Source organism: Bos indicus, chromosome 25 (assembly GCF_029378745.1).
Source record: "Bos indicus isolate NIAB-ARS_2022 breed Sahiwal x Tharparkar chromosome 25, NIAB-ARS_B.indTharparkar_mat_pri_1.0, whole genome shotgun sequence".
Taxonomy (NCBI): domain Eukaryota; kingdom Metazoa; phylum Chordata; class Mammalia; order Artiodactyla; family Bovidae; genus Bos; species Bos indicus.
Window position 1 is genome coordinate 3,449,443 of NC_091784.1, and position 12,377 is coordinate 3,461,819.

A 12,377-nucleotide genomic window follows, 5' to 3' on the forward strand; every position below is an offset into this window, starting at 1 on the left:
TGATAGGCTACAGTCTGTGGGGTCTCAAAGCCTTGGACACCACTGAGCGACTTCACTTTTTTTTTCTAAGAAGCTCAGTCGGTAAAGAGTCTGACTGCTATGCAGGAGACCTGGGTTCGATCCCTGGGTCAGGAAGAGTCCCTGGAGGAGGAAATGGCAACCCACTCCAGTATTTTTGCCTGGAGAATCCCATGGACAGAGGATCCTGGCAGGCTACAGTCTATGGGGTTGCAAGAATTGAACGTGACTGAGCAATTAAGCACAGATTGATTCTTAAAATATCATCCTGTGGACTTTCCTAGTAGTATAGTGGATAAGAATCCACCACCAATGCAGGGGGTAACGTCCAATCCCTGGCCAAGGAATACTCCACATGCCAGATCAGATCAGATCAGTCGCTCAGTTGTGTCCGACTCTTTGCGACCCCATGAATCGCAGCACGCCAGGCCTCCCTGTCCATCACCAACTCCCGGAGTTCACTCAGACTCATGTCTATCGAGTCAGTGATGCCATCCAGCCATCTCATCCTCTGTCGTCCCCTTCTCCTCCTGCCCCCAATCCCTCCCAGCATCAGAGTCTTTTTCAATGAGTCAACTCTTCGCATGAGGTGGCCAAAGTACTGGAGTTTCAGCTTTAGCATCGTTCCTTCCAAAGAAATCCCAGGGCTGATCTCCTTTAGAATGGACTGATTGGATCTCCTTGCGGTCAAAGGGACTCTCAAGAGTCTTATTCAACACCACAGTTCAAAAGCATGAATTATTTGGCACTCAGCCTCCTTCACAGTCCAACTCTCACATCCATACATGACCACAGGAAAAACCATAGCCTTGACTAGATGAACTTTTGTTGGCAAAGTAATGTCTCTGCTTTTGAATATGCTATCTAGGTTGGTCATCAACTTTCCTTCCAAGGAGTAAGCGTCTTTTAATTTCATGGCTGCAGTCACCATCTGCGGTGATTTTGGAGCCCAGAAAAATAAAGTCTGACACTGTTTCCACTGTTTCCCCATCTATTTCCCATGAAGTGATGGGACCGGATGCCATGATCTTTGTTTTCTGAATGTTGAGCTTTAAGCCAACTTTTTCACTCTCCTCTTTCACCTTCATCAAGAGGCTTTTGAGTTCCTCTTCACTTTCTGCCATAAGGGTGGTATCATCTGCATATCTGAGGTTATTGATATTTCTCCCAGCAATCTTGATTCCAGCTTGTGTTTCTTCCAGTCCAGCGTTTCTCATGATGTACTCTGCATATAAGTTAAATAAGCAGGGTGACAATATATAGCCTTGACATACTCCTTTTCCTATTTGGAACCAGTCTGTTGTTCCATGTCCAGTTCTGTTGCTTCCTGACCTGCATACAGGTTTCTCAAGAGGCAGGTCAGGTGGTCTGGTATTCCCATCTCTTTCAGAATTTTCCACAGTTTATTGTGATCCACACAGTCAAAGGCTTTGGCATAGTCAAGAAAGCAGAAATAGATGTTTTTCTGGAACTCTCTTGCTTTTTCCATGATCCAGCGGATGTTGGCAATTTGATCTCTGCTTCCTCTGCCTTTTCTAAAACCAGCTTGAACATCAGGAAGTTCACGGTTCACATATTGCTGAAGCCTGGCTTGGAGAATTTTAAGCATTACTTTACTAGCGTGTGAGATGAGTGCAATTGTGTGGTAGTTTGAGCATTCTTTGGCATTGCCTTTCTTTGGGATTGGAATGAAAACTGACCTTCTCCAGTCCTGTGGCCACTGCTGAGTTTTCCAAATGTGCTGGCATATTGAGTGCAGCACTTTCACAGCATCATCTTTCAGGATTTGGAATAGCTCAACTGGAATTCCATCACCTCCACTAGCTTTGTTCGTAGTGATGTTTTCTAAGGCCCACTTGACTTCACATTCCAGGATGTCTGGCTCTAGGTGAGTGATCACACCATCGTGATTATCTGGGTCATGAAGATCTTTTTTGTACAGTTCTGTGTATTCTTACCATCTCTTCTTGATATCTTCTGCTTCTGCTTCTGTTAGGGCCATACCATTTCTGTCCTTTATCGAGCCCATCTTTGCATGAAACATTCCTTTGGTATCTCTGATTTTCTTGAAGAGATCTCTGATCTTTCCCATTCTGTTGTTTTCCTCTATTTCTTTGCATTGATCACTGAGGAAGGCTTTCTTATCTCTTCTTGCTATTCTTTGGAACTCTGCATTCAGATGTTTATATCTTTCCTTTTCTCCTTTGCTTTTCGCTTCTCTTCTTTTCACAGCTATTTGTAAGGCCTCCCCAGACAGCCATTTTGCTTTTTTGCATTTCTTTTCCATGGGGATGGTCTTGATCCCTGTCTCCTGTACAATGTCACGAACCTCATTCCATAGCTCATCAGGCACTCTGTCTATCAGATCTAGGCCCTTAAATCTACTTCTCACTTCCACTGTATAATCATAAGGGATTTGATTTAGGTCATACCTGAATGGTCTAGTGGTTTTCCCTACTTTCTTCAATTTCAGTTTGAATTTGGCAATAAGGAGTTCATGGTCTGAGCCACAGTCAGCTCCTGGTCTTGTTTTTGCTGATTGTATACAGCTTTTCCATCTTTGGCTGCAAAGAATATAATCAATCTGATTTTGCTGTTGACCATCTGGTGATGTCCATGTATAGAGTCTTCTCTTGTGTTGTTGGAAGAGGGTGTTTGTTATGACCAGTGCATTTTCTTGGCAAAACTCTATTAGTCTTTGCCCTGCTTCATTCCATATTCCAAGGCCAAATTTGCCTGTTACTCCAGGTGTTTCTTGACTTCCTACTTTTGCATTCCAGTCCCCTATAATGAAAAGGACATCTTTTTTGGGTGTTCGTTCTAAAAGGTCTTGTAGGTCTTCATAGAACCATTCAACTTCAGCTTCTTCAGCGTTACTGGTTGGGGCATAGACTTGGATTACTGTGATATTGAATGGTTTGCCTTGGAAACGAACAGAGATCATTCTGTCATTTTTGAGATTGCATCCAAGTACTGCATTTCGGACTCTTTTGTTGACCATGATGGCCACTCCATTTCTTCTGAGGGATTCCTGCCTGCAGTAGTAGATATAATGGTCATTTGAGTTAAATTCACCCATTCCAGTCCATTTCAGTTCGCTGATTCCTAGAATGTCGACATTCACTCTTGCCATCTCTTGTTTGACCACTTCCAATTTGCCTTGATTCATGGACCTGACATTCCAGGTTCCTATGCAGTATTGCTCTTTACAGCATCGGACCTTGCTTCTATCACCAGTCACATCCACAGCTGGGTATTCTTTTTGCTTTGGCTCCATCCCCTCATTCTTTCTGGAGTTATTTCTCCACTGATTTCCAGTAGCATATTGGGCACCTACTGACCTGGGGAGTTTCTCTTTCAGTATCCTATCATTTTGCCTTTTCATACTTTTTCATACTGTTCATGGGGTAGAGCAACAAAGCCCATGTGCCACGACTACTGAAGCCTGTTCGAAACCTGTGCACCGCAAGAAAGAAAAGCCCAACTCTAGTACAATTAGAGAAAGACTGCATACAGCAACAAAGACCCAGTGAAACAAAAAATAAATTAAAAGTATTTCTAAAAAGTCACTTTGGGGTCACCTCACATCAAGCAACAGTCTGAAATGGTATAAAAAATTAAGTAAAATTAGGGAAAAACAAATCATCTTGTGTTTCTCTGCCCTGAGATGTGGAACAAACCACATCATCTCTACTAGAGAACAGGATTAAGAGCAACACCTGGGTAGAGAGGCCACTAAGCACTGTCTCAGAGAGGGCAGTGGATGCTATCCCTTCTAACCAACCTAGAAATGTTCTAATAATTTATTGTTGTTGTTTTATTTGTTTACTTTTGGCTGTGCTGGGTCATCTTTGTTGCAAATGGGCTTTCTTTACTTGCGGCAAGCAGGGGCTATTCTCTGGTTGCAGTGTGCGGTTTCTCGTTGAGGTGGAGCACTGGCTCTAGGATGTGGGCTTCAGGAGTTGTTTCCTGAGGAGCGAACCAGAGTCCCCTCCATTGAGAGGCAAATAACCACTGGACCACCAGAGAAGACCCTAATATTGTTGTGGTTTTTTTCCCCCTAATATTGTTTTAATAAAGATTTCTATATTCTGACTTCGGGCTTCCGGCAGGTGGTGCAGTGGTAAAGAATCGGCCTGCCAGGCAGGAGTTACAAGAGATGTGGGTTTGATCCCTCGATTGGGAAGATCACCTAGAGATGGAAATAGCAGCCCACTCCAGTATTCTTGCCTGGAAAATTCCATGGACAGAGGAGCCTGGTGGGCTACAGTCCTGTGGATTTCAAGGAATCAGACATAACTGAGCACCAGAACCAACCTGGTTCCTGGCTGCCTCTTGAACTTCATATTCCGACTTTAAATCGGATCGACCATTTTTCCTTTTTTTCTTTTGTCACCAGTTTGTCTTTTATAACCATTCTTAATGGCACCCCACTCCAGTACTCTTGCCTGGAAAATCCCATGGACGGAGGAGCCTGGTAGGCTGCAGTCCATGGGGTCGCTAGGAGTAGGACACCCCTGAGCGACTTCACTTTCACTTTTCACTTTCATGCATTGGAGGAGGAAATGGCAACCCACTCCAGTGTTCTTGCCTGGAGAATCCCAGGGATGGGGGAGCCTGGTGGGCTGCCGTCTATGGGGTCGCACAGAGTAGGACACGACTGAAGCGACTTAGCAGCAGCAGCAACGTTACCGCAAATGCTACATGTCAAGCTTTGCTATTGAGTTGGTATCTTTTCATCTTTTCTATGGGCTTCCCTGGTGGCTGAAACGGTAAAGAATCTGCTGCAATGTAGCAGACCCGGGTTAGACCCCTGGGTCAGGAAGATCCCCTGGAGAAGAGAATGAGAACCCACTCCAATATTCTTGCCTGGAGAATCCATGGAGTCGCAAAGAGTCGGACACGACTGAGTGACTAGCACACACATGTACACGCACAGATCACTGGATGGAAATTTGCATGGATCTTGACCCACAAAGAGCATCTCTTAAGGACAAACCCCAAAAAAGAGGCGATCCATAAGCTCTGTTTTAGGGGCTGTCACAGGGGGAGGAGCGGGGGGTCGGGGCGTCGAAGCGGGGCTGCAGAGGCTAAGTGGACGCTCAGGCCAGTTGGGGGCGCCCACTGAACACGCAGTGTCTGTTCTCAGGGATAGTGGGGATGAAGCCTGTGGCACCTTGGAGCACTGTGATTGGCTGGGGCTGAGGGAGGGGCGGGAAGAAGGACTAGACAGAGAGCGCTACTGTCTCTGATTGGCTGTCAGTGATAGCTCATGACGCCGGCGGGAGAAATGTGTAGGTCGCGGGCGCACTGGCCTTTGATTGGCTGGAGTGCGGCAGCGCACGACCGATTGGCTGGGCCTCTCTCAGAGCGACGCGTGGCCACCTGCTGGAGGGAGAAGGCCTCGGCGAGCCACGCGCTGTGGGCTCTGGAGCTGCGGCTGTGGCCAAGCTGGCTGCCCGGCTTCCCCGCTCCCGCTCGCATCCGCGGCTGGCCCGCGCCCGCGTCCACTCGCGGCTGGGCCGGTCCCCCGTGTCGCTGTCCCTGACCCCCCCGCCCGCGCCGTCCCTGCCTCACCCGCCGTTGCCGGGACTCCCTCCGGGCTTGAGCCCCGCGCCGCCGCCGCCGACCTCGGCACTCGCCCTGGCGGAGCTGCCGCCGCTGCCTGCGCTCCCGCTGCGGCCCGCGCCGCTGGCTCCCTGGGGCCCAGGCGCCCACGTGGCGCTGCCGGAGCTGCCGCCCGAGGCCTGCGTGCCCGCGCCACCCGCTGCCGCGCTCGCCCTGCAGGACCTGCCGCGGCTCCCCGCGCCCGCGCCGCCGCCCGCGCACTTGCCATTGCCGCCGCTGCCAGAGGCCGCGGCCGCCGCCACTCCTGGTCCCGTGGGCGCGCGCGGCCGCCCGCCCCTCATCGCCGAGCCGCCCCCGCAGCCGCTGCCGCCGCTGCCTGCACGGCCCTCGCCCTTCAACCTGCTGGCGCCCCCCGTGCCTCGAGACTCCTGGCCACTGCCCGCCTTCCCCCCGCCGCTGCCGCCGCCGCCCCCGCCGCCCTACTTCTTCCTGTCTCCTCCCTGCTGAAGACCCGGCCCTCCCCGCCCAGGAGGGGCTGCGGGCGGGTGAGTAGGCAGCCCTACCTGGACCCAGGGACTGTGCCCCTCGCCGCCTTCCCCTCGGGCAGGTTCAGAAGGCGTGGGTCGGAGCACGGCCTGGGGAGAAGGGAGGGCGTGTCCGGAGCAGCTTAGGTTGGAGAAGGAAAGATCAGGCCTGAAAATAAACTCATTTGAAGATTGGAGTCATTTCTTCCATTTTTTCCTACTGCCTTACAAGAAGCCTCTGGCCTGGTCATTTGAGAATGGAACTAATTCCCTGTACTGATAAACTGGCTGGTGATCTGGGCGGGTGGGGCTGAGGAGCCCACAGCACACCGCTCGAGAAAATGAAAACAAAAAACTTGAAATACTTTTACTGCTGCTGCTGCTAAGTCACTTCAGTCGTGTCCGACTCTGTGCGACCCCATAGACGGTAGCCCACCAGGCTCCGACGTCCCTGGGATTCTCCAGGCAAGAACACTGGAGTGGGTTGCCAGTATGCAAAATGTCTCATTTTCTCTTATATAATAAAAGGTTTGAATACTATCACTAAAGTCCTCTGCTCAAGTTTGTATGGCTTCTTGGAAACTCAGACATGCCTTCTAAGTCTTAAGAAGTCAAACTTTCAGCTGAAATAGATCCTAGGGTCCCCTGGGCCCGGGAGCACCAGGAAACCAGTGGTGCTGATGGACAATCGATACTTGGCCTTGGAACAGGAGTGTCACATGCAAGGGCTGTGAAGTCACACCGACAGGATAGGAAAGCTCCCAGGGTGAGTCATGAGAGGAAGCCCCTGTCCTCTCCGCATCCTTACCACCCGCTTCCACCCCCCTTCTCCCCAGCGTGTACAGCACAGAATAAAGTTCCCTTTGTTACTCAGGTGGCTTGGGCTCAGGTAACCAGGCAGACGCCCTATCTCAGTGGGCTCTTCTACAGCAGATCAGGAGTGGTATCAGGAAGCCAACTTGACCTCGGCGGACCTCTGAGAGCCTGGGACCCAGGAGCAAGAAAGGAAGTGGATGAGTTTCCCGAGACTGCTGTAGCAAACCACCACAAACTGGGTGACTTAAAATAGGAGTTTATTCTTTCCTGGTTCTGGAAGCCAGAAGTCCAAAATCAGGATGTCCCCAGGCCACACTTCTTCCCAAGGGTCTAGGGTAGCATTCTTCCTTGACGTTTCTGGCAGTTCCATGTGTTCCTTGGTTTGTGACTCCATCACTCCAAACTCTGCCTCCATCTTCAGAGGACCTTCTCCCTTGTATCTGTATCTCATATCTCACCCCATCTTTTTTCTCTTATGACACTTGCCATTGAATACAGGGCCCACCCTAAGTCCAGAATGATTAAGGATTAAGTAATTAAGGATCTTGAGACATTCCAGAGCTTGGGTTGTTCAGTTGATAAGTCGTGTCTGACTCTTTGGGACCCTGGGGATCACAGCATGCTGGGCTTCCGTGTCCTTCATCATCTCCCGGACTTTGCTCAAACTCATGTCCATTGAGTTGGTGATGCCATCCAACCATCTCATCCTCTGTCGTCCCCTTCTCCTCCTGCCTTTAATCTCTCCCAGGGCTTGGGAGCCACCCTCATCTATACAGGCAGTGTCCTCCTGCTGTGGGGCTGACCCACCTGCCATGCTCTCTTTCAGTTTCCCTAAACCGTGTTTTAGGCTCTATCCTTTGCTAAACCTGAGACTTGGGTGCCCTTGGAGTCCCTGAGCAGGACCCAACAGACCTAGTGTCTTGATAAAGCTCTCAGTGAGTGAAAGTCGCTCAGTCGTGTCCGACTCTTTGTGAGTCGAATTTGTGAACTCTTTGCCAGGGAATTCTCCAGGCCAGAATACTGGAGTGGGTAGCCTTTCCCTTCTCCATGGAATCTTCCCAACCCGGGTCTCCCGCATTGCAAGCGGATTCTTTACCAGCTGAGCCACAAGGGAAGCCTCAGTGACGAACGAGAAAAATAGACTGACTTTCCCCTGAGCTGAATGGTGGCCCAGTCCCCATGGCTGCCAGCTCACTGCTTCCTCTCCCCTCTTTGTGTCCTATGGCCCTCCTGCCCTCTGAGCCAAGACTCAGACAGTAAACAAAGACAAGACAACGTGGGCTCCTAAAGAAGACAACATTCTCAGAGCTTCAGATGGATAACTGCTGCTGGTGGAAAGCTGACAAGTATGACTGATAATAAAGTTAATCGTTACCCAGTCAATGGAGCCGGCACAGGTTTACAAGTGAAACTGTCATTATGCTCACACACACACACACACAATCAATACCTCCAATAAATCCTAAGATATGCAGGGCACATGGGGCCTGGGCCAGTGGCCCTAGAGTTCGGCAGGGCAGGCTTCTCCCTCTGGTTTATAGCCAGGTGACACCGAGATTAGGCAGTTGTGAATTTGCCCAGTGAGACCTGTGTGGGGTTGACACCAGGTCTAACCCAGAGTCCACTGATCTGTGGGTGGCAAGCCAACACAGCCCTTTCTGCAACAGGGACACATGCTCGCGTACTAAGTCACAAAGTCTCGTGCCCACCTCTTTGCAACCCCATGAACTGGGCCCCGCCAGGCTCCTCCATGAGATTCTCCAGGCAAGAATCCTGGAGTGGGTTACCATTTCCTCCTCCAGGGGATATTCCCAGCCCAGAGATGGAACCCGAGTGTTTTATGTCTCCTGAATTGTCAGGCAGGTTCTTTACCACTGGCATCACCTGGGAAGCCCCGCTATAGGAACGCGGACAGGGTGAAAGTGACCCCAGGTGGAGGGTGGCTTCCCGCATAGTCAGACGCAGGGGGATGTGTTTACGGAGGCTCAGCCCGGCCATGGACAGATGGCACTGCCTCGGGGAAAAGCGCACCAGGAGGCCCAGCTCACCATCGGGAAGTTCAGTGATGCTGGGCATGGAGCCTGTGGCTTTGAAGTTGGTCTGTGGTTGCACCAGGCTTGTCCTGTTTCCCACGTGTTTTCTTGGCCAAGTTCCTTCGCTCTCTGAGCTTCCTTCCCTGCCTATAAAATGGGGGTGTGAGCTCAGGAAAATTATTACTGGGATGTCAATTTCCTCTGCTCCTTTTGGTTCAGCAGCCGGGGGCTTTCTGCCTCTATATCAGGGCCTCAGGAAATGGGCTGACACAGCCTTTGGGGTTGTTTTGCAGCCCCCATAGCCACCTCCTGACCCCTGGTGGCTCTGGTCAGTTCCCCCTCTTTTGTCCTGTTCCCCTGTAAGGGGATCGAGATGGACTATAGGGTTGGCACTGACCCCTCCCCCCTCGCCTCCATCTGAGCCCCGGTCTCTTGGGCCACCTGAGCCTCCAGCCCCTCCGCCCTCCTGAAGAGAAAAAAGGTTCGATTTGGCTCTTTCACTCCTCGGTTTCCTCCCCGCTTCTCCCCGCCCCCCACCCCCTGAACAGCAGGGAAGGTTCCCCTCCCACCTCTCTCCCTGGAGGCGGCGATTCCTGGGGACTTGGTAAATTGTCATTGAGATGGTAACTTCACAGTGGGGGTGCTGGTCTGTCCCCAACAATGGCCTTCCAACCCGAGTCCCTGCCCCTCTGTAGACCCCAACTTTAACCCTTCAGTTCCCAGATCCTACTGAATCAAGGCTGACCAGAAAACCCTAGAGAGGGCCCGGGGCCTCCTAGCTGTGGCCTAAGGAGGGCTGAGGGCTGAGGGTGGGCGGCACATTCCAGCCCCGGTCCTCCCCCCTCCTTGTTCTCTGACGAATGTCCCCACGTTGACTCCCCCTCTGAGCTGTGGGAGTAGGTGCCTTATCAGGAGGGAGAAGAGCAGAGATGTGTGGCAGGTGTGGCTGGGATTGGTCTCTGGGGGCAACAGTGAGAGGGGGCATCTTCATCTCCTGAGCGCCCACCTCCCACGAGGCTGCACGAGGGGCAGTGTAGAGGGTAGATGATGGGATCTAGGAAACCTAGGGGCCGCTTAGTGCCATCTCTGGGCACAAGCTTACCTGGTGTGTGCAGTGCTGCCACGAGGCCCTGTCGCCTAGGTGGGGCGGGCAGGCGGGCAGGGTAGAGCCGCCAGTGGGCTTGGTGGGCCTCAAAAGCAAGGCGTCCCTGACGCTTCTTCCCTGGGCTTCCCCGGTGACTTAGACAGGAGAGAATCTCCCTGCAATGCAGGAGACCCAGGTTCGATCCCTGGGTGGGGAAGATCCCCTGGAGGACGAAATGGCAACCCACTCCAGTATTCTTGCCTGGAGAATCCCACGGACAGAGGAGCCTGGAGGGCTACAGTCCATGGGGTCGCACAGAGTCAGACATGACTGAACGACTAACACAGTAAAGCCAGTTCTGACTGCAGGATGACCCACTGTCCCCGTCCCCCGCATCCTGATGCAGGACTCTGCTCAAACTAGTAATTACCAGGCAAATCAAGATGAGCTGGTGGCCTTATACTCTGGGCCAGAGGCAGACTGTCTCCAGGCCTGGAGAGAGAAAAGGCCCCAGGCTGGGGCTGTCCAGGATGGGAGGCCTTTTGTATGCGCGGGTCGGTGGGCCCTCCTGAGAACGGGGCTGGTTGCCGCCTGACACCTACCCAAACCTGTGTGACTGGATTCCTGGCAGCCCTGGAGGGAGCCCACTGAAGGCTTGCCTCTATTTGCCCTTCTTCTTTCTCCACATCCCCCCTTCCCCCATGAAATGTGAGTCCTCAGGGGCCTGGACGAGCTGGACAACCCACCCTTGCTTCCCCCTGCTCATTCCAGCCAGCAGGGAGCTCTGGTTATTTCCCAGCCTTTGCATCAGCACCCTCCTCCCCACTCTCAGGCCAGGGCAACCAGGTTGGCCAACACTCTGCTCCTCTCTGGGCAAGGTCTCTGCCCGTCTCTGGGGAGGCTCCCCAGCCACTGGAGTCCACTGGTCAGACCCTCTGATTGGCACTGGCCTCAGTCTCTCCGCCTGCAATGCGGGAGGCCTGGGTTTGATCCCTGGGTTGGGAAGATCCCCTGGAGAAGGGAACGGCTACCCACTCCAGTATTCTGGCCTGGAGAATTCCATGGACTGTATAGTCCATGGGGCCTCAAAGAGTTGGACAGGACTAAGTGACTTTCACTCACTCAGTCTCTTCATTTAAGGGGGAGGGATTCTCCTGCTTTTCTGGGGGTGCCCATCCCTTTACAGATCTGATCAAGATATAAACTTCTTTTCCAAAGAATTGCTGAAAGCTGTTCCCAGAGCATTGCAGCCACTTGAAGTTAGAATTCTTTGTAAATGCAGCCCCACTGGGTGGACGAGGAGGACAAGGGGATGACCTCTCCCCCAGGGTCCCAAGCAGAGCAGAGCAGCTACTAGGTGTTCATGGGGGGGGCGGTGCCCTCCCATCCCTGCCCCCATAGGCCAGATGAGCTCCAGCTTCCGAAGAGGGAGTGGGGGGAGAGGAGAGGCTCTCCCCCTGGAGTCCTCCCCATCACCCTGGAGATAGGAATTTTTATCAGCCCCCAACTCCCTTTTCACACAATAAAGCTCAGTGCTTAGTACCCAGGGAGGGGCTTGAAGGAGCTTATGCCTCCCCTCTAAATGAGGGGCTGCTGTTTGTGGGTCCTGTGAGGTTTCTCAAAGGGGTCTTTGACCCAGGGAGGCTTGACCTTCTATGAATTTGCTCCTGGCTGGGGAGGTGGGTAGGTTGGAGGGGGAGCGGGAAGGATTTGAGCCATGGTCTGTGTGACCCCCAGGCTGGGCTGTTTCCACAAGGGGAGTCCTGGGCTCTGATGGGGTCTTCAGGAAGGGGTGTGCGTCCTGAGTTCTGCGAGGCAGGACTCAGGGACTCCCAAGTCACCTGGGCCTCACCCACCTCGCCCTCCCCTGTGGTGTCTCCCCAAACAGAGCCGGGCGCTGGGCTGTCCCCCAACCAGGGTTCACCCCCTTCTACTCTCCCCCTTCCCCCACCATCACAAGAGGCTCTTTATCCCCCGGCCCCACGACACCCTCAGCCACTCAGCTCAGCCCCCAGTGGCAGCAACAGGAGGGGGAAGGCACACCTGAACTGAAGTCAAGGTAGTGGTGGGGGGTGGTTTTCTAGGCCGTTGCCTGGGCGATGCCACCTGAGCTGGGCGCCAGGCACCTGTCGCCAGGGGAACAATGCGGGCGGGGCCCTCTCCCTCGGGAGCCGCCAGAGCCACTAGGCTGAGACGGGAGATGGATCAGATTCCAGAGTGCTGGGTGGGTGGGCTGGGGGGACAAGGGTGTGTGATACTGGGGAAGCTGGTGCATCTGCAACATGAAACAGAAACAAAATGGGGAGGGGGAGAGCAAAGACAGCGGGGGGCCGG